This window comes from Corythoichthys intestinalis, chromosome 5 (genome assembly GCF_030265065.1).
Source record: "Corythoichthys intestinalis isolate RoL2023-P3 chromosome 5, ASM3026506v1, whole genome shotgun sequence".
Lineage (NCBI taxonomy): Eukaryota > Metazoa > Chordata > Actinopteri > Syngnathiformes > Syngnathidae > Corythoichthys > Corythoichthys intestinalis.
Genome location: NC_080399.1, coordinates 27,590,941 through 27,613,127, shown reverse-complemented (window position 1 = coordinate 27,613,127; position 22,187 = coordinate 27,590,941). Strand labels below are relative to the sequence as shown.

Sequence of the window (22,187 nt, the reverse complement as noted above, 5' to 3'; positions counted from 1 at the left end):
GTGTCATGCGTAAAGATGAAAGTCACCATGTAGTCCGCAAAAACATGAGTCATAACTCATGGCTGTAAAGTGTGCGATATGGCAAGTGATTCACGCAGAAGCGCTATATGCAAGCATAAAGTCACGCAGATGTCACACCTCTCAACTATTATGGTCTGAAACGTATCCTCGTGCGCGTTTCAGCTAAATTTCTCACTGCAGCCGACACACCAGATGGGATGAAAAACAGTATCGATCCTTCCCATCCTCACAGGGCCCACGAGTGACCTCAGCCGGGGAGGATCGGCCCACGATAGACAAAAGCGCTCATCTCCAGGAAGCCGCCGCTTGTGGTTTCATTCGGGGCGAGGAGATGCAAAGGGAAAAAGTGACTCAGCCCGACAGTTTCCTTTCTTCTCGCCGCAAAAAAAGAGGAGAAACGGATGGGGGTGGAGATAATATGGGGAGCAGACCCCTGCTTCCAGGGCAGTAGGAGAAAAGAGAGATGACGCGGTTTAGGACGAGGCCACAAGGCTCAGGGCTCGTGCGCATGCGTCAACGGGTATGATTTAATTCATAGAGAGGGCCAAACGAGACGGGCCTCAGACAGATTTTTAGGAAAACAACACCTCTAAAGTACATATTAGGTCACATCAATCAGGGAATATACCGTATTGGCCCAAATAGAAGACTGTGTTTTTTGCATTAAAATAAGACTGAAAAAGAGGGGGTCGTCTTATATTCGTGGTCTAGACATTATACCCATTCACGACACTAGATGGCACCAGATTTCATTGAAGCGATGTTCTGTCATGACAGATCTCAGCTACACTCCCCATTCACGACGCTAGATGGCGCCAGATATCATTGAAGTGATGTTCTGTCATGACAGATCTCAGCTACTCTCAAGTTTAACCAGTTTGCATTATTTTATTGCAATGTTTTTCCTTATTCAGATTTGTTTCAAGACTACAGTTACAGTTAGACTTCACTTTGATGGTTAATGCAGTTATTGCAATTTTGTTGTTTTATCACAATAGATTGGTTTATTTACATTTCAAAAACCAGAAGCCATTCATTTACGAATGTGATTGCACTTTAGTTTACATATTTAAATGTTCAGATATTAAGATAGAATGAGGCAAAATAACATGCTTTTTCTCTCAAATATATTGTTATAATCATTTGTTTCGGATGTACTGTAATTATTTTCTGTATAAAAATCAATTTGGTGTTCAAAAAGTGTTTTTTCAAACTTGAGTCTTGAAAAAGAGGGGGTCGTCTTATAATCAGGGCCGTCTTATATTCGGGCCAATACGGTATTTTGCTTTTTATTTGTTTTTTTTTGTGACAAAAAGTGAGAAGCTTCAACAAAGATCTTCTCACGATTTACTGCAACAGTGGTTAAGTCATGTACATCACACATTGCAAATCGTTTTGGAAAAATAATTATTAAAATGCCAACAAAAATATTGGGGGGAAAGTAGACAAACACTGGAAAGAAATGCAATGGTATTGGCTGAAAATGCCCTTACACTGCAAAAACAACCAAATTAATCAAAGCTATAAATACACAAAAAATAATCATTAGAAAAAGTGGGTAAATACAAACATGACAGGGTAAATTACACAAATTTGTGATAAAAATACACTACTATTAGAAAATAAAAAGAACAAAAATTGATTTCATAAAGAAAAATATTTGGGGGAAATTAAAATAAAATGGCAACATTCACAAACAGAACAAATTAAGTACAGGGGTTGGACAAAATAATGGACATATCTTAAAAAAATCAACACAAACTAATTTAATATGGTGTAGGTCTGCCTTTTGCGGCAATAACAGCCTCAATTCTCCGAGGTATTGATTCATACAACTTGTGAATAGTTTCCAAAGGAATTTTAAGCCATTTTCTAGTTAGAATAGCCTCCAACTCTTTGAGAGACGATGGCAGTGGAAATCGATGTCTTAATTGAATCTCTAAAACTGACCATAAATGCTCAATAATGTTGAGGTCTGGGGTTTACGAGATTCTCAACTTCATTAGATTGTTCCTCATTCCATTCTTTAACAGTTAGAGGTGGGAATCTTTTGGCACCTAAGGATCCGATTACAATTACGATTCAGAGGCTTCGATTCGATTATAATTCGATTATTGATATTACCAATTTCCCCCGCATCTACATGTTCTAAATTGTTCATAAATCCTCCCAGGCTAAACCAAACTAATATTTCAGTATCAAGTTAAAAGTTAAAAACAGTAAATAAAATACTCAAGTCCCATTCTGTATCAGCAGCTTTAAACTATATTCAATCAATTTAATGATGTGAATCAACCGTCAAAGTTGTTAAAATTGCTCCCGTTATTCCATAATTTCCCTTCTGTCTACTTTCAACATGTCAATGTTTTACAACTGTTTCATCATTTAAAGATGGATTCAAATTAAGATTTTGTCGATTTAGGAGTATTTTAGATAAAAAGTTAATTAGGTTCGCTACAACGGTGCCTTCTAGAGAAGTCTACTGCTTTAAGATGGCGGCTGTTAACAAAGCGGCAACTACTAAACGGCAAGTCTGTCATTTTGCATCTAGTTCTTTTTACATGTTCTAACACCGCTGTCGTCTGTCATTTTGCATCTAGTTGTACATATATGTGATATCTACTATAGCCGTATGTGGCCGTATGTTTGTAGCAACTAGCAACTGGGCGTTGTTTGAAGCAGCTGTCGCCCGCGGTCAGGTATTACTGTTTATTTATCTAGCGGCATGAGTTGAACATGATATTTACTCTCGGTCCGTTTCTCATTGCATCCCGAAGACCGCGCTCACTGTGTTTTAGGTCTGCTTTACCTGGTATAATTCAATAATCGGAATTTGGATGTTTGTGAATCGTTCTCGAATCTTCCACGGTCCAATCGCGAATAATCTAAGAATCGGAAATTTTTCACGCCTCTATTAAAAATTATGTTCAATGATTATGATGCCTAAATGTTAGGTATTTCCATTGTTTTGTCCAAAACTAAGCCAAATACAATAACATTAATTCATTTTTACAATTACAAAAGATGAAGAAGCTTCAGTTTTACAAGTGAACTTCTCATTAATCAGCTGATCATCAATATTCCCCGGAACATTTGGAAATGTGAGAACACATTGTACCAGCTTCATGTTATTGATTGTGTTCAACTACGTCGCATTGTGGATCTCGCCTGCATTCCACAAAGCAGAGTAAGGCTCTTTTTCCCACTGCCCCCTTACAAATCAGATCAGTTGGCCAAATGTCAGAAATTAAAGTCTGATATAATGTCCGACCACGCCTCAAGTGACACTAAATGATGTTCCATGCTGCTCATTAGCACAGCTGATTGCAGCCTAATCCAGAAAGTGATAGTCAAGGGACATCATTATTGCCAGGAGGGCAAACAGGTAACCTCAGCGCACTCATTAGCTCATCAGCTCGTTAGCCTGGAACAAACGTTAGCCTCCCATTCACTTCAAACCCGGGGCAAATAAGCGCTATTAGAGTGACCGACGTCTTTCCCTTTGATGCATTTGAAGTAAATGAGCGAGTGAGGAACATCTGTAACATTTAAAGATCACCTGACAATGGCGCCCCCTAACCTGATAAACATGTCGCTTAAGTCCTGAAAGTTGACCGTAGCGACCACACAGACATACAAACACACACCAACACAACTCTAACTCAGTTAAGGAAGCCTTCCAATTCCATGTACTGCTATGGAAATAGTTTTGTTTTCACTTCAACACAAAAAAGGCCTTCAAATCATTTTCAGGGATTTTATGTACAAAGTGAATCATCTCAGTCCTGTTACTTTAATCAAAATAAACAGTAATTAACAATTAATATTAGGGCTGCAGCAATTGAATATTTTAGTAATCGAGTATTTTGCTGAAAATTCCATCGAGTAATCGCAAAAAACATTTTTTTAAGGTGTAGAACAATTATAAATATACTAGGGCTGCAGCTATCGAATATTTTAGTAATCGAGTAATCGACTGAATATCCTATCGATTAATCGGATAAAACATATTTTTTAGGTAAAGAGCAATAATAAATATACATGAGAAAAAAAGACATTTCATCTAATATTGAACCATTTTCAGTCAATCAATGTCTTTATTTTCGATGTACATTGTTGAAAACAGCCAACAATTGCCTCTCAGATGTGACTAGAATAAAAAAAAAAAGACCAATTCACTGCTTTCACTCCAAAAACTTTTAGATCTTATAAAAAATATATATATTTCTTACCTAAAAATGCCATTACGCTTGATAACACACATCACTTAAAAGTTGTGTTTTTCCCACATGTGTCAATTGAATTTCCATTTGTGTCAAGCCATTTTTAGGTTCCAGTTGAGTTTTAAGTTAGTCTAAACCAGGGGTCCCCAACGACCGAGCCGCGGACCGGTACCGGTCCGTGGCGCATTTGGTACCAGGCCGCGCAGAAATAATAAATAATTTACTAACGACTGCATTCTGGCCAATTGACTTTGGCCTGTGCCGCTTAACACACCAATATCCCTGTCTACTCTAGATATACAACTACAGGATAGGAGGTCGTCATAGAAATGCATTAATTGGGCTGTTAGCACTAAATCTCTTTTGTATATCTATGCGCGCTTGGACTCGATAATAACGTATGACGTAGGTCGTCACCAATCACATTTCTTCCCGGAAATAATTAGCCCCCGGCCCACACTAGAATGACTGAATAACAGACGTCTTTGGACAGACTTTTTATGGGGAAAAGGAAACCTGACGAGCCAGAAGATGTGCCTAAAACCTCGAAGAAAACAAAATTTATGCTACTTCCCAATCACTAAAGACCCACGAACTGCGAAGGAGTGAATTCGTGACCCGTATGTGAATAAACAGAGTTATTCAAGCATGTCTGTAGAACAGGAATATCAGCTTGTAGAGATCGCAAATCACGGCGACTTAAACGTACATTTGAGACAACAACTCTACCGAAGTTCTGGATTAAAGTCATTTCGGAATATCCTGACATCGCTAGGAGCGCGCTGAAAACTGTGCTACAATTTTCAACATTGTATATTTGTGATGCTAGCTTCTCTCACTCTTCCATCTCGGGACCATCTCGTCTCAACGAAACAAACTCAGGCCTCCCACTGATTCAGCGGGTGAGTTGTATTTTTTCCCTGCACTTAACACGACGGGGCTAAAAACAAATGCTATTTTATATTTGCTGTATTTTTCTGCCGCACATTGCCGGTGTTCTGGCAAAGTTGCCATGCGTGTAACGTTAAAAAGGACCGCGAATGCAGCGATTCCAAAGTACACACTACAAACTTTCTTTAAAGAAAGGAATATTAACTTACGTTTGCCATGTTAGGTGCACACAACAACTGCACGTAGCCCTCTCACTTAACGACTTCGCTGTGTCGTTAAGCATTAATTTACGCCATTTCCGTGTTGCACATGTATGTTTATGATGTAAATAGTTTTTTAGCACCATTGGATAACAATGAGAGTCCAATTGAATATAAAAAAGGGCTTTTTTCACCGCCACAAAAGCTTTGGGAGCAAAATTTTATAAGGTTGCAAAATTTGACAGGACACCGGTCCGTGATAAAAAGACCCAAATCACACCGGTCCGTGGTGCAAAAAAGGTTGGGGACCCCTGGTCTAAACTGTAAGTCCTGATAGGATTTTGATTTTTTGCAGTGTTCAAAATAAATGTACTGTAACATATCAGGTTATAATATGGCGGGGATATGTGCATGCGTTCCTGAATGCACCGCGTGACGTGTGGGGGTGAGGGAGGTGCGGGAGAGCGAGAGACGTGCCTTCCTGTAGTTGTTGTTGTTCCACAAGTTCCCAAAAAGAAATAATTGCAACCTAACGAAGCGGGTGACTCTTTGTCAACGTTACAGTACGATACCGGCTGTATTGGAGCACATTAGGGGCCAGTGCTACTTGGTGTTTTATCCAGCAATGACTACTGAGCTAAAATTGACAGTTAGCTTTATCATATTTTCATTTTACACCCTCATCACTCTAAAGCGCTATGTTTCACCGATTAAATAAAGCCTGTGTGTAAGACACATTAGCCACGCATCAACAGTGGTCTTAATAGAAACGTAGAAAATATGTTTGGAAATCATTTAATGTTGTGAATCAACCGTTAAAGTTGTTGAAATTGCTCCTGTTATTGTTATTGCATTAGTTCAGGTTTATTTTCAACATGTGAAAGTTTTAAAACTGTTTCATCATTTAAAGATAGATTCAAGCACAACACTGAAAATCCATTTTAAAGCAATAAAACTGGCCACCGGGGGGCAGTAGTACATTTGGTAAGACCTGCAACCCTATTCAACGGCAACGAGAGGCAAAGCCGCAAAGCCGGGGCACCGGCGGAAGACGACCGAATGGATGCCAGGCGGCGGACGACCGGGCAGAACAACTGGTATGACGCCGGGGATGCCAGCCGCTGGACGACCGAGCAGAACGACCAGGACTACTAGATGCCTTTGTGCCCGTGCTGCTCGCGAGCAGAGCCCGCAGACACTCAAAAAAATTCATCTTTTTGAGACAGGCAACGATGAGGGAAAAGTTTAACCGGCTGTCGCAGCCACAATAGCGTCATCTTTCAGTTAGTTATGTGTAAATAAATTGTTACTCTGCTATCAAAAGCTCTATTTGTCTTGCTGTTTCTGTTATTTTTAGAGCTGTCCCGAATAGTCGACGTTGTCGACGTCATCGATGACGTAAATGTGTCGACGGGCAAAACATACCGTCGATGGACAATGACGGGTTAAAAAACAATTACATGCAGATAAAGTTTAGAATGGCGGGCGCTCGCGATGCAAGCGGTTGTTACCGGCACCTCCAAGGAGGCCGCTGTTATTATCAATGTGACCGGCATTGTCAGATTGAGCTGAAAGAAAGAAAGTGGGCGAGCGAGAGAGAGGGAGGGAACGAGATCCGTGAGAGTTGGAAAAGTGCGCGGGCAGCGCGGAGTTAAGTGGCTGCATCCATCACGTTTTTGTTTTGGTCAATAAAAGTATCCATAAAAAGCCATCCGACGCCTCTCGGTGTTTTTATGCACGCCGCCGCCTTTCTGAGGAGGAAATCGGACGAACCGACAACAACAAGTCAAGTGAATCGCCAGTTCACTCCTCACTGCGGCGAGCAGTTGAAAACACCGCCAATTACCAAGAAGGGCAGAATTGGTAACACCAGACTAGCCAGAGCCTGAAATTATTTCAAGGAAAATATGGAGGGTGCCACCACTGTGTGTACTCTTTGCTAAGCTGAGCTCGCATACCACGGTAGCACGTCGGCTATGAACGAACACTTGACGCGCCAGGTGTATTTCGGAAGACAACAGGAAACAGCAAGCTAGCGGATTGTAAGTCCTTACAACTTTCTAACGATTTTTTTTTTTAATTGAAGTTGCCTTTATGTGCATCGTACCAACGTGCATTTTTATTTAATAATAATAATAAATATATATATACATATATATATATATATGTATATATATATATATATAATGGAATTAGATAATATTTTATTATTATTAAATGTATTAGGATCATGGAAGGTCCCACTTGGGGGGAAAAAAATATATCCTGTATATACATAATAAAATAAAAAATATACAGTATATGGAAACACAGCACTGGCCTGCTTACTGTAATCCATGACTGCAATAATGTTAGTTACTTTATATTATAAAGTATCATTGTATTATTGTGTATAGTAGTATACTATAAAATTAATACTATATATTTAATGTTTGTTACTATGACTATGTGTGCCTTTCATTCCAAAAAATTGTGGTAATATTTCAGTGTGCCCTCTGCTTTATCTATTTTTAGGTTAAAACAAACAAAAGTTGAACACTTTTCCCCTCCCAAAAAATGCGGAATGCACACTAGAAAAAGCATCTGAACTCACACAAAGTATTCTGAAAATGATTGTCCAGGACATTGCAATTCATTTTAACATTTCGAACAATATAGACAGGGGTGCACATAAGTGGTCCGCATGCGCGCATGCGTACTGGACGTAGACAAACGCGCTGGCCCTCAACGGCTTCCATACGCTTTTGCGTACCGATGGCTGACCACTGTATTTGCGGCGGACACGAGAAAATAACTTTTCAAAATGTCGAAGAGGCAGGCCACACTGAGTAATTACTTCCGTGTTCCCCCACCCCCGTCAAAAGACAGACAGGCGACAGAGACGTCACCGGAGCTACCGAAAAAAAGGACTTTTGCTGAAAAGTGGCTACAGGAGGTACCATGACTAGAAGCAAATGATGCTCGCACGGAAATGCGGTACAAAATGTGCCGTGAGAATCGCCGATAAGAGCAGCGCATTTTATGTAGGGTCAAAGAATTTCAGCCATCCAAACTTTGAAAAGCACGAAAAAAACAGAGAGCATGTGGCAATTAAGCAAACTATCGATGTCAAACAGGACCCCACTCGCCCTATGGACAAGTGGCGGAATAGGGCGGAATAAAGGTAATGAACAGCGACATGCACTGACAAACGTGTTTTTGCTCGCATTTTACAAAGCTAAACATGCACGTTCAGTGAGGTCTTATGAGGAGGACATCCCACTTTTAAAAAGGCTTGGAGTTAATGTGGGAGCCGCATAATGCCCTTTATTTTGAATTGGTGCTTTTTATTTCTTTACATTTCACTTCAAAGTAATGGCAATTTTGTTGTGCCAGTTGATGTTAATCAAGCATTAATTGTTAATATAATTAATTAAAGTTAATTGGCTCTAAGTAAAGCTTGTCATAAATTTATCGCATCAGGCGGGTCGGCTCTCAAGCTCAATGAGGACCAAGTCACATCTCCAGGTCCCCCTCTGAGAACCTGGGCAAAAAAAATATGTGCACCCCTGAATATAGACAATGACATACCGCAAAAAGAGTAAGAATTGTTATGACTCCTGTTAAAAAGGTGAAGTCACAGTGTTTCCGTTTACATTTTTTTGCACCAGTTAATGCCAGCAGCATTTGACCTCATTGTTTGTGATATATTATTGATATGTTATTTATTTATACATTAATTTTTTAGAATTTAGGTGTTCTGAACTGGGTTTTTTTTGTGAATTAATAAGCTTTAACAAAAATTTCATTATTAAATTAGTAAAAAAAAAATTTTTTTAATTATTAGATTAGTCGACTAATCGTAAAAATAGTCGGCTGACTAATCGGGAGGAAATGAGTCGTTTGGGACAGCCCTAGTTATTTTGTAAAAGGAAAACATTATTCAGATGTTTGGGATGTAACTAAAACAAAAAATAGCTGTGTTTAAGTCAAAGTTATGTTTGAAATGTATGCTTTCACAAAAAGCTCAATTTCTCCGTTTTTTTCATCAGAAATTGGAAAGTTGCTCAAACTAAGCTATTTTCTAATGCTGATTTTGAAAGAATGGAAAATGATATGAACTTACTTTTTTTTCTGCTGAAAGAAGAGAGTCTAATCTTTCTTTCGGTGGTTAATTGAAACCTAACACTCCGCAGGGCTAACGTTGCGTTAGCAAGGTACAGTAACATTAATCTTATTAATTAGCACATTGTTAACTTAATTTTACCTTGTCCCGAGTATTGCTCCTTCGCTCTCAGAGTAAACGTGACACCTTCGGTGGCGCGGGGGCTCGGGCGGGCGGGTCGCGTGGTGGCACCTGGCCCGGGTTTCGGGGGCGGTAACTGGTCACGGGTCCTGCCGGGGTTGCGGAAGCGTCAGCGGGGCCGCGGGTATAGGGGGCCGGCAGGGGTAGTGTTATGCAAGCGCTGTCTTCCAGTGAATAGATAAAACAGTGTTCACCTTGGTCTCCAGCTTGAAATGCTCCCACACTTTTGACATTTTCTGCTTTTTCATGGTGCCTTTCTCTTCGCTTACGTCGGCTTCTTCGTCGTTACCTCTATAGACCCTACTCACATGACGTCGCAACCACGCCCACGCGCCATATTGACTCTCAACTCATCGTTGTTGATGCATTACCGCTACATAAATTCCTCCTATTATGGCGTGTTTTTCTGCTCGTTAACATTAATAATCAAAATGGTGAAGGCGTGTGTGGTGGTCGGTTGCAATAACAGAGAAGATAGACGGAGAGACTTGAGGTTCTACCGTATTCCGAGAGACCCGGAGAGAAAAGCGAGATGGACTGCTGCAATTCGACGAGAAAACTGGGCTCCAAACGATTACCACAGATTATGTAGTAGTCATTTTATATCTGGTAAGAAGCATTTAATATATATTTAGAGGGTTTTGGGCTGACAACCACAATTAAGATCATTGCTAGGCTAATCGCCGACAACATACCGTTTCAAATTCAAGATGTTTATTTCTTCCACCATCTTTATTTTTCGAATAATATTTAGCTGGTAACAAGTGAAAGAAGCTGGCCTCGTCTACGGATCATCGGTTAAACAGGGGTGTCCAAACTTTTTGCAAAGGGGGCCAGATTTGGTGTGGTAAAAATGTGGGGGGCTACCTGGGCTGATTTACGTAGAACAATACATTTAAAGAAATTTTAGCAAGCCCTTCTGTGTGTCACATTTGCTTTATTATTATTTTTTTTTTTTTAATTCATAATTTCAACAATCTCGCCTTTGTGGCGTTCTCTTTCGACCCTCGGGCTCTTGCGAAATACTGGTGCTGTGAAATTAAATTAGCTTTGCTATAATTTCTCGCTGCGTATCTTCCCTGTAATGTTGTCGTACATGTTAGCGTGTCTTGTTCGGTAATATTATCGCGTCAGATCGAACTCTTTAAAAACAGCGACTGTCTCTTTGCAAATGAGGCAGACATAGTTGTTGTGTGTTTTATTGAAGAAATAGTCCAATATCCACCTATCCTTGAAGCGTCGGCCATCGCAGTCAACTTTTTTTTTTTTTATTGATTGACGCCATTTTAGAAAATTGGGTCACACGGGGTAATGTTGCTTAGAGTGCTGCTCGTAAAGTTTTTCAGACTTTCGTGAGAATAGGCTGATTTTGTGTGAACAAGTTAGTTGTAGATATCAAGGTAGCAGATGTCAGGCAGAGAGGGCGAAGACAGCAGGTCGAAAAATATCGATTTAGGCATCAAATATGGATCTGGCGAATGGATAGACTGAAGCTTTTCCACATAACGCCTTTTATGCAACGCATCCAATGAGTTTACAGCGTCTGAAAGCACCGGGGCTTCCATGAATTGCTCTGTAAACTGAACGACTAATTGAAACCATTGAGAATAGGGCTAAACAGAGACGGACAATATGGCGGTCGGATACAGCGACATGTCATTCTGTGACGTTGGTGAGTAGGGTCTATATCCATGCGTAGTTGAAATCAAATATATCCAAGGCCTCTACCTTCTTCCTCTACGCACGTGACGTCAGTGCGTTGTGCCGCATTAAAATAGTCCGGGCAAAACGTCATGCTTAGAGCTTGCAAAATTAAACAATTCCTCGAGGCGGAAAAAATGCCTCGATCAATTTTTAAAATAGAGTTACTCGAATTATTCGAGTAATCGTTTCAGCTATAATTAATATACAGTTCTTGACCAATTCTACTGCTTTAAAACTCTTTACAACATTCAAAGCGCCATTCTCCACTTTATAGCAACCTCTTCATGAACAAAGCAGTTTTGATCAAAGGCGGTGTTAAAGTACTAAATGATCTATTCGCACATGCGCCAGCAGGGATGAAATTGTTGAAATTGATTAAATAAAGGGTTTGCAAGGCAAACATTATATGGGACTCCATCAGCCAGATTCAGAACACTAAACAGGAACACCCCAATCACAGTCACCACCCCACCATTTGGCAGCAAAAAAGGACAGGGAGACACAGCAGTAACAGGAAACAAGTGAAGTTCCGCTGCTGTCAAAACAGCATTGTAAACACCGTAAATTTGTTAGGACGCTCCTGCTTGTCAACTTACCGATGCCATGTAATTGCATCTGCTTGTTAAAAGGAAGCCGTAATTCCATTTTTAGAAGCACTGTTAATAAAACAAAAAAATAAGCCTGTACGAACATTAGTGTTCCTGTTGGTCAGCCACAATCAAGACTCACAGTGCCACTTCAAAGACAAGCAGAGAAGCCGGCCGGTGCTTAATTACACGACACACTTCAAATGTCATTGAGCATATTTCATCCAGCTTCATGAATCATTATTTAAACGATCCCTGCTTGTTTAACCATATGCTCATTATCATTTAAAATGCTTCAGTGGAGTGGATCAACAGGTCTCTTTTTTATGATCCATTTAAACATTGTTTATAGCAAATCTGAAAGTGCAGGGAAAAAATGACAAAAGCCACAGTTATTACATGTTTACCAATACAGTACTTCGAGCTACTGTAACAATTTAATTCCATGACCAACCTCATAACTCAGTTTATTTGTATATAAAATATATTTTCCCAATGTAAATGCCATTCACCTGTTGAAGTCCTCGAAAAATACTGAATAAATATACATTACGTTTTTAAAATAAATAAATAAATGAACACATCACTGAATTGCAAAATATAGCAAAGTACATCTTGTCTAAGGTTCTCCTTATATACAGAATCTTAATCGAATCCAATTTTTTTTCTCCAGTGGCAGTGTATTTGAAACTTGTGACTCTGATTTTGGCTTGAAACAAAAAGTAGAGAAACCCAATCCAGTGATCAGGCGCTCAACTAAAAAAAAATCAAGGTACCACTTAACGTACTCTACAGTTCTTAACCTATCGTCATGATTGCAACATTTAAAAAAATAGCTCTCAACATAAAGTGGAACTTGAAGTTCATATTTGTTCTTACCATTTAAGCAAAAATGAGGAGAAACAGGAGAAATATTGCCCAAAAATACATGGAATGTTGAATTTCATCGCATCCTTGGCTCTTTGCTGCAGTTTCGGTTAGCAATAACGTCCAATTCTGAAATGTTGTTTGAACGTTTTTAATGAATCAGAAAAGTCTCAAGAAAAAATGGAGTCCATTTTACAAAAGCTAATCGAGCTAAACCATAAATCAAAGCTTCTGAAAGGGAAGCCCCCGTTGAAACACAACACCACACCTCGTATGTCTGCTATCCAAGCGGCCACTCGTTGACCCGCTGCTGACACCGTTCATGGCCTGCCATGGTCGGCCTTAATAAATATTCCTAAACAGGAGGATTAGCCATATGGTGGGATAGCTCTTTTGTCCAACCTCTGCCATCTGCACTTGGTACATGTCTCCTTGCTGGGCTAACGCCAGCTTGTTTTACCAGTTAATTCCTGATAGAATCTTTATCACTGGCATGGGGTAGGAGGAGGTCTAAAAAGGTGCACTGTAGAGGTCCCCACGTTCAGAGCTTGCTGAAACTGTGCCTGCTGGTCCTGTTTGCGCCACACACACTCAGAGTGAAAGCAGCGATTGAGTGTGCTAAGTGCAGAACGCTAACCAGCAGCTATGCTGAACAAGCAAGTAATAAGAAATAGAGACTCACATAATTAACGGACTTGAACCACTCCGACACGCCCTCTTCTCACTTGTGTATGACTTGAAAATTCCTGAACATCACCTAGGAAAACAAAAGACAAAAGAAAATTATTTGGGGGGATGTGAAGGTTTAAAATAAAGTCACAAACTGGCACACATACTTTGTGGAGCGAGCAATAATTAGTCAAAACACATATTACATATACATATGTCAGTCTCCAGATGTTACGACACCAAAAAAGCCACTAGATCTAGATAGATGGATGAACGGATGGACAGACCAATTGTCTAGCGTCAGACAGCTTTGACGCAGATAGGCCCCCTATTAATCGGATAGATGGATGGACGGACGGACGGACAGACGGACAGCATAGACTTCTTAATGATATTGTCAGGACACACTCCCCAGACACTGCGCCATGCCTTCAAGTACGGGGCCGTCCATGCCACACGCCGCTTCAGTCGGTCGCAGTTGTTCTCAAACACATGCATCCATCGACGGATTTAGGTTGAAAAAGTATGAAAACTGTACCGCATACAAACAGGAAGGATTGTCTCAGGAGTGATTTGTTCGAAGATTCAAAGTAGTTATTATATTTTTCGTACCATGCATGCATTTTGGAACGCGAAAAAAAATAAATAAATGGGAGAAATTAACCGCTACGGCATTGGCGTCATAATGCACAATATTTACGTAAAATAAAATGCTAACTGCCCAATTTTTTGCTTTTAACCAAGAATTCAAGACTGTTTTACATCCATATCTATAAAGAATTCAGGGATTTAAGCATTCATTCACAAGAATTTTCAATGTAAAAAGCTGTTTGTGGTGATAAGGCGGCGCCACAGTGACTTAAAGACTAGCAGCACATTCTTCATATTTATTTATAATAAATGCTAACTGCCCGGGTTTTTTTGCTTTTAACCAAGAATCGAGACTGTTTTACGTCCATATCTATAAAGAATTCAGGGATTTAAACATTTATTCACAATAATTTTCAACATAAAAAGCTCTTTGTCTGTGTTTCCACTCGGTCAGCTTTGACAAAGATAGGCCCTCTATTAATCGGCCCCGCCACTATATTATGAAGTCTATGACGGATGAAGATAGATAGATAGATAGATAGATAGATAGATAGATAGATAGATAGATAGATAGATAGATAGATAGATAGATAGATAGATAGATAGATAGATAGACAGACAGACGGACGGACGGACGGACGGACGGACGGACGGACGGACGGACGGACGGACGGACGGACGGACGGACGGACGGACGGACGGACGGACGGACGGACGGACGGACGGACGGACGGACGGTCTATCTATCTATCTATCTATCTAGATAGATGCCATTCACTCACACATACTGTACTTCAGTCACAGAGATGAGAGCAAACACGGCTCACAGAGAGAAAGGATTGGTGGTGGCCTTAATTGAGAGTGGGTGGCTGCTAATTAGTTACGAGTCACACGCACACCCTAGCGTAAACACAGACACACAAATCCGTGCACACACACAAAGTACAAAAGCTTTGATTGTATGATATGAGGCTAATTGAGAACAATGAAGAACCAAAAAGAGCGCTCAGCACATCTGTGATCTTTTATTGATGTCAACCAAACGATTCTCTCCCTCTGAGGCCCCGGTTGGTACATTCGATCAGTCGCTAACAAGTTCTTATGATGATAACTTGTTAAAGAACAGCGAAAAAGAAAACAAAGATTTACACACTTAAAATGTGTTTCTTTCCCTGGCATGCCGACCCGTTTGAACACGTTCCAAAATGTCTGCAGAACCGGTTTGGCATTCCCCGTAATACTGTACCTCACCTTTGGTTGCCTGCAGACCTGACCTCAGTATACTCAACTAGACTTCAGTTCAGACGAGGAAAATGATTATTCCTTCATTAGCTTTTCGTGGCTGTGTTGAGGCTAGAAGGAGCTGTATGCATATTGTTTACTATATTTTTGGGGGTGGGGGGGAATGGAGAGGAACGATAACCATTTTTTAATTTCATGTACAGGACTTGCTACCATTTTATATACTGGACTGTCTCAGGAAATTAGAATACACAATATTCTAATTTTCTGACTCAGGAAATTTGGTGACTCAGGAAATTAGAATATTGTGTATTCTAATTTCCTGAGACAGTCCTGTATATATACACAGGACTGTCTCAAAAAATTAGAATATTGTGTATTCTAATTTCCTGAGACAGTCCAGTAGAGTGAAATGAGGGTACGAACAATACTGTTTATATTTCTTCATACAACGAACCAAATCTTTTTTTTTTTTTCACCTGCCATTGAAATCTGAAAAAATGTTGAAGGAATTGTTGTGTGACATCTCATTAGATGTTAATACATAATAAACCGACGGTTGCGTCAAGCATTTCGAGCGAGATGCCTGTGCTCAGGTGTGAATGGAGTGCAGGTGATTTGAATTTAGAGCTGTCGCTCCTGCACTTGCTCAGACTGATCACTGGAAGTTAAGTTCAGCATCTCAAGGCAAAGAGCTCTCGGACGACATGAACAACTGAACTGTTGCTCAGGAATGATTGCCTGCACTATAAAAAACTTACCACTGCACCTGCGCCATGAATATGCGTGTTACCACAGACAAACAAATGTTGCTTCATTGCAGCTGTCAACACCACTTGCACGGACGCAGACGCATGGCGCACCAGGACAATGGCCGCCAACTATTAGACAGCGTTACACTTGCACTTCGACGCGGCAGGAAGCTCACAGGGGCTCCCGCTAATCACAAGGCCAATTAAACCACAATGGGCTACAGTTGACCCATAAATGACTGTGCGCCCTGAGAATCACACGTTGTATGACTGCATTTGCGGTTGATCAAATGTAAAAGTAATAGGCGGCAGAAATCCTCTTTGACAAACTGAGAATTTTACAATGAGAGTGTGTGTAGCATTGAGCACTAAAACATTACCTTGTAGTGGTCACATCAATAGACGCACAAATGTCTTTCAGGCTACGTTCACAATGCATGGCATGATGCCCCATGATTTCCTATACATAGAAAAGATTGTGGCGCGCAGCCACACCAAAATAAAAGCCGCCACGCATTGCGTATGAGATTTTTTTTAAAGGTACATCCTGATTTATAATTTACAATTTGTATAATTCAAAATGGCGTATAAAAGAATACATATAGCTAATTAATTACGCACTATTATCCGAAAGTCGTCTGAAATATCATGTGAAATACAAATTATTCCTTTACACTAGGGGGTGTAACGGTACACAAAAATCTCGGTTCGGTACGTACATCGGTTTTGAGGTCATGGTTCGGTTCATTTTCGGTACAGTAAGAAAACAAAATGCAAAATATAAATGTGCTAGTTGTTTATTACACACCTTTGTGCTTTCAACAATAGGAACATTAGCCTATACAAAGCTAGAATTCTGCTCAAAAAGTAGCTGGTATTTAAAGATAATCCAACAACAATTTGCCTTTCAGACCCTACGTACTGGTCAGCTTTCTTTCTGAAAGAAAGAAGAAAAAAGAAGTCCTGTGCTAAAGAGAAAAGACATGTATTTAACATGTATTTTACAATGAAATGCCTCAATGAATCATTTTTTTTTCTTATGAACGGTTTTCAAAAGCTTTTTGGGTGGATTTTCTCAAGTTAAAGCGTCACACAGAAATTAATCAATTTAATTGTGTAAACAGGATCTGTGTATTATATTATTATTTAATTACAGGTGTTTTAGCTATTTTTTTTTATGGGCTATTATTTATCTTATTATGTGTTTGTATTTTACAAATGTGATGTAGTATTCATTTATATTGTATATTTTATGTTGTATAACTTTAGTTCCTATGTGAATAGTAGTTCCTACTTGTTTTGTTGTGGTAGGAGGGTTTTGTATTGAACACGGGGCCGTGTTGGTTATTATTATAGCAGAGAAGACAGCAGTAAATCAACAAAGACAAGTCAACTGTGCCCCGCTCTACCACTCAAGAGATCTGAAGGACTCAAAAAGGGGGTTACGATTGCATATTAGTTTGAAAATCGACCGGATCCACTGTATTTTTACACGAGTGACTTCCGGTCTGCCCGATCCTAGCTACTGGTACTAGTATTGAGGCAGGAGGGTCGCGTCTCACGTCAAATGATAAACTCTGCCGTTCTTCTCGCGTGCGTCGTGTTAAGCTGCTTCTGGGACGCGTCTAACACGCGGCTGCACTGCAACTGGTGTGCATTGGCTGATTGACTTTAACACCCGCGTTTCACTGCGTTGTCGGGGCGGCCACGTTGTTGGGCCGTTGACTTTTCTGGGTTGTACTGTCGTACCATGTTGATCCTCATTATAGTAGAGAAGACGGAGTAAATATAATCTACACAAAGAAACTGTAACCCGATCGACTCACAGCCTCGAAAAGTAAGGGTTACATTACGTCACAAACTCGTTCGGTACGCCTCTGTTCTGAACCGAGCACCACGTACCGAAACGTTTCAATACAAATGCATGTACCGTTACACCCTTACTTTACACGCCTTTTTATGAAAAATGACATCGATTCTCCTGTTGTTAACTAGCGCCTGACTACGTCAACGCTGAGTTGGAAATAGGAAAAATCCGCAGAAAGGTGTTTCAACTTAATGAATGTAATTCTGGTTTAAGCCAGTGAAAACGACCTTAATATGGACATCGACGTAACATTCAAGTTCTTTATGGCGTGTCTTTCACCCGAATCGTCGCATCCTAGCATAGCATTTGTTCAATACAGACGTCATTCGTTGTAATTTCAGATGAGTTTTGAAGTATTTTGGAAAGACAAAAGTTCCTGAAGAAGAGGGTCAGGTAACAAAAAAAGACTATTTTTGTTGTGGTTATGGAAACTGTCACGTTCTGAGATATTTAATTAGCGTGCTAATTAAATATTTTGGAAGGTAAGGCTCAAGCTCCCAGGTTCCGAATTTATTAAGCTCTCACGTTCCGAGTAGTAGAAATAACCAAATGGGTGTGGAAAGCGTTGTATTTTAATGTTGAAATAACGTTTTCAAAAACTGATGAGGAAAGATCACATCTGGAGATGCAGATCAGGAAGACGCACTAAGTCCAGGGAAGGAGAACTAAGCTAACAGGAAATCTGGCTGGTAGGCAACATGGACAGAAATGGCTCAAGTTCAAGTCCTGGCTGTACCACACAAATAAAGGTGAGTACCGTATTTTTCGGACTACAAGTCGCACCTGAGTATAAGTCGCACCAGCCATAAAATGCCCAACGAAGAGGAAAAAACATATATAAGTCGCACTGGAGTATAAGTTGCATTTTTGGGGGAAATTTACTTGATAAAATCCAATACATAGAACAGATATGTCATCTTGAAAGGCAATTTCAAATAAAAATACAATAGAGAACAACATGCTGAATAAATCTGCAGTATGATAATGTTACATGATGCATGAACAACGAAATGCGAATTTACTGTCCTCACCAGGACGCTATGGCGCGGTCCTGGTTATACAGCGAGCTAAACTCCCAAATGACGATGCTGGACGTTCGTTTTTCTGACTTTATTTTGGCCGTCGTTATGACATCATCACTTGAAGAGTGAAACTAAAAATAGCAATAATACAAATCCATTTCATCCTCGATACCAAACAGGTTCGCATTAACGTAAATAAATAATAATTAGCTGCTATTACAGCAATGACACAAACGGTTAGCATGCGTTCGCTAGCATTAGCACATCGTTCAAACAACCACACAACTGGCTCTAAGTGTCCAATCGCGGGTGGAAAACACACAACAATAACAAAAAAGATGATACACACAGGCGTTGCCTCTGTAGAGATATTTTACAAGCATAAACAATGAACGTAGGTTCGCAGCCGTGTTTTTCTCTCTCTCGCTAACTCGTCCACTCGCTCAGAGCTGCGTAGCTGTCCGTCTTTTTTTGGCGTCTGAACAAGTGCTAGTGCGCCCCCACTTGGGCGTGAAAGCACCACAAACTAAAAGCATGAATTTCAATACAAAAAAGTAGGGCTGTCAAAATTATCGCGTTAACGCGCGGTAATTAATTTTTCAAATTAATCATGTTAAAATATTTGACGCAATTAACGCACATGTCCCGCTCAGACAGTATTCTGCCTTTTGGTAATTTTTACAGCAAGCCTTTTGTGCTGTGTAACAGCGAACTCTTGTGGTCGCTTTGTGACATGGTTTATTGTTGTCTTGCCAGTTCAATATGGCTGCACGACGTCTCGGGCTGACGCCTACGTTGTAATGTTGTGCTTATATGATCCTTGGACAAGATTTGTCCGTAAGTATGGCTGTTGTAAATAATGCACATATTATGTTAGTAAGTGAAATGTTATATTTTTTGTATGAGACGCTTTTTGTTTATGTTTAGTGAACCCATATAGCGTGCTAAGCTAACGTTGTTGCTAATGCAATGCTTGTGTACTTTTTTTTTTTTTGTAGTTTTACGACGGTCTAAAGAGGACAATGGTTTGAGGCCATTTTATTAATAAATCAGATGAAAAAGGAAGAAGTCTTATTATTATGTCGTCGTTCACTAGCTGTCTAGCTTTGGAAAAAGTAGACGCTTCGGTGTGAGGACAGCATAGACAGATTTAAATGACAGTAGAGTGAAATGCCCACTACAGTCCTTATGTACCATATGTTGAATGTATATATCCATCTTGTGTCTTATCTTTCCATTCCAACAATTTATTTTACAGAATATATATATAATTTACAGAAAAATATGGCATATTTTATAGATGGTTTGAATTGCGATTAATTGCGATCAATTACGATTAATTAATTTTTAAGCTGTAATTAACTCGATTAAAATTTTTAATCGTTTGACAGCCCTACAAAAAAGTCAATAATACAATTGAACACACATTAACAAAGGCAGAACGCGAACATGGCTGGTATGTTAACATAACATAGCTATTAAGAGTTATTCAGATAACTTTAGCAAAAAGAACATGCTAACAAATTTACCAAATCATCAGTGTCACTCCAAAACACCAAAAAACATTTCACACATAAGTCGCTCCTGAGTATAGGTCGCACCTAGGCCTGTCGCGATAAATTTTAGTGTGCGATAATTTATTTAATAAATTATTGCGATATGCGATATTATTGCACCCCCCCAATTAAAAAAATATAAATTTAATATATCACTGTGAGAATACAGTATATATTAATAGATCATGTACACCCATTTAAACACAATAAATTGTGAAATTGTAAATTGTAAATAAAGTTTACTCTTAAATTCAAAAATACTTTTTAGGAAATCACAACTAAAAACAATAGACCATGCCTCTTTTAAGTAAAAGACAACAATATAAATACTGCACAGAAACACAGAAGAAATAAAATGTGTTTTTTAAGAAAAATAAAATTCCACTTAATAATTTAAGCATCTAGGCAAATGAAAACGTTTCCCCTCATCACTTCTGCTATGGCGTTCCATGTGTAATACAGTGGTACCTCTACATACGGAGTTAATTCGTTCCAGGAGCTTGTTTGTAAGTCGAAATGGTCGTATGTCGAGCAGGATTTTCCCATAAAAATACATTATAATTCCAATAATTCGTTCCACAGCCCAAAAACCCACACTACATCCTAAATAAATACTGCTGTTACTATTGCAAATAGCAATTACAAAGAGCAAAACAAATTAAATATGAATAAAAATCAGAATAACAATAATATAATAATAGCAATAATAACAATAATACAGTACAGTACCTGTAATAATGTACCAAATCGGCTTCCAATGTGGCGGACTTTTTTTGCTGTACGTGAACGCACCGCGGGGCTGACGGTGAGCAGGAGAGCGCTATTTTACTTTCTGTTTCGATCCTGGCGTCAACAGCAATGGACACTCGGCGAGTTGATGGAATAAATTATTTGAAACCTGACGAAGCTGGCGATTTCTTAGGCGATGTTACCACAATAAGAACTGTCACCTTAACTTATAAAGACTGGCAAACGGAGGGGGACCGCCGGCCGAGATCGGCATTCTACGACCCAGTTCATGGACACACACACCATACTTATATTTTGCTATCATTCACATCTTCATTTCAATGGTAAGCATGACCTTTTCTTTTTTTTCTCCACCTGCACTAAACTAAAAACAGAACTAAAATGCATTTTGCGTAGTTGGTAACAAGGATCCGAACTTTTAACAGCACGTCAGCCGCACGTGCGCACGCAGGTGCACATGAGGCGATAAATCGCAGCGGAAAAATTATCGCCTCCATTTTTATTTACCGTGCGATAAATAGAATTATTGCATATTGCGACAGGCTTAGTCGCACCCCCAGCCAAACTATGAAAAAAACTGTGACTTATAGTCCGAAAAATACGGTATTAAGAATTGTGCTACTATTATTTTTATTAATCATAATTGTACTGTTTTAACTTATGTTACGGTGTTGAAAAAGGTTCATTGTTTATAAATTGGCATATTCCTTATCCCAAAAGAATATGAAACAGAAGGCGAAATAAGTATTTTTCATCTCATTGAAAGAAATAATTATTTTTTTTAATATCAGTTTGCACGAGGGAGTAACTTTAAAACAATCAGAAAAGTAACTCCCACAATGACACTTACCGTACATTTTAACTTGAATTGAATTGATTTAATGTAATCTGGGAATGAAACAGTGTAGTCCTGTACAGTACACATGCACCCCGCAGTGTAAAGGGAACACGTCTGTGACG

General features: G+C 39.5%; 1 protein-coding gene across 4 annotated transcripts in view; it reads right to left on the bottom strand.

Annotated features, from left to right (window-relative positions):
• The window catches only part of LOC130915886 (transcription factor SOX-6-like), a 233,973-nt gene that overhangs the window by 173,659 nt on the left and 38,127 nt on the right, over positions 1–22,187 (bottom strand). For 3 of the 4 annotated variants that reach the window (XM_057836063.1, XM_057836065.1, XM_057836061.1), the window contains exon 2: positions 13,461–13,535. The gene's annotated coding sequence lies outside the window, so the exon portion shown is untranslated. Of the gene's footprint in view, positions 1–11,920; positions 12,138–13,460; positions 13,536–22,187 lie in introns of those variants that run through there. The other variant, XM_057836062.1, reaches the window with a different exon arrangement.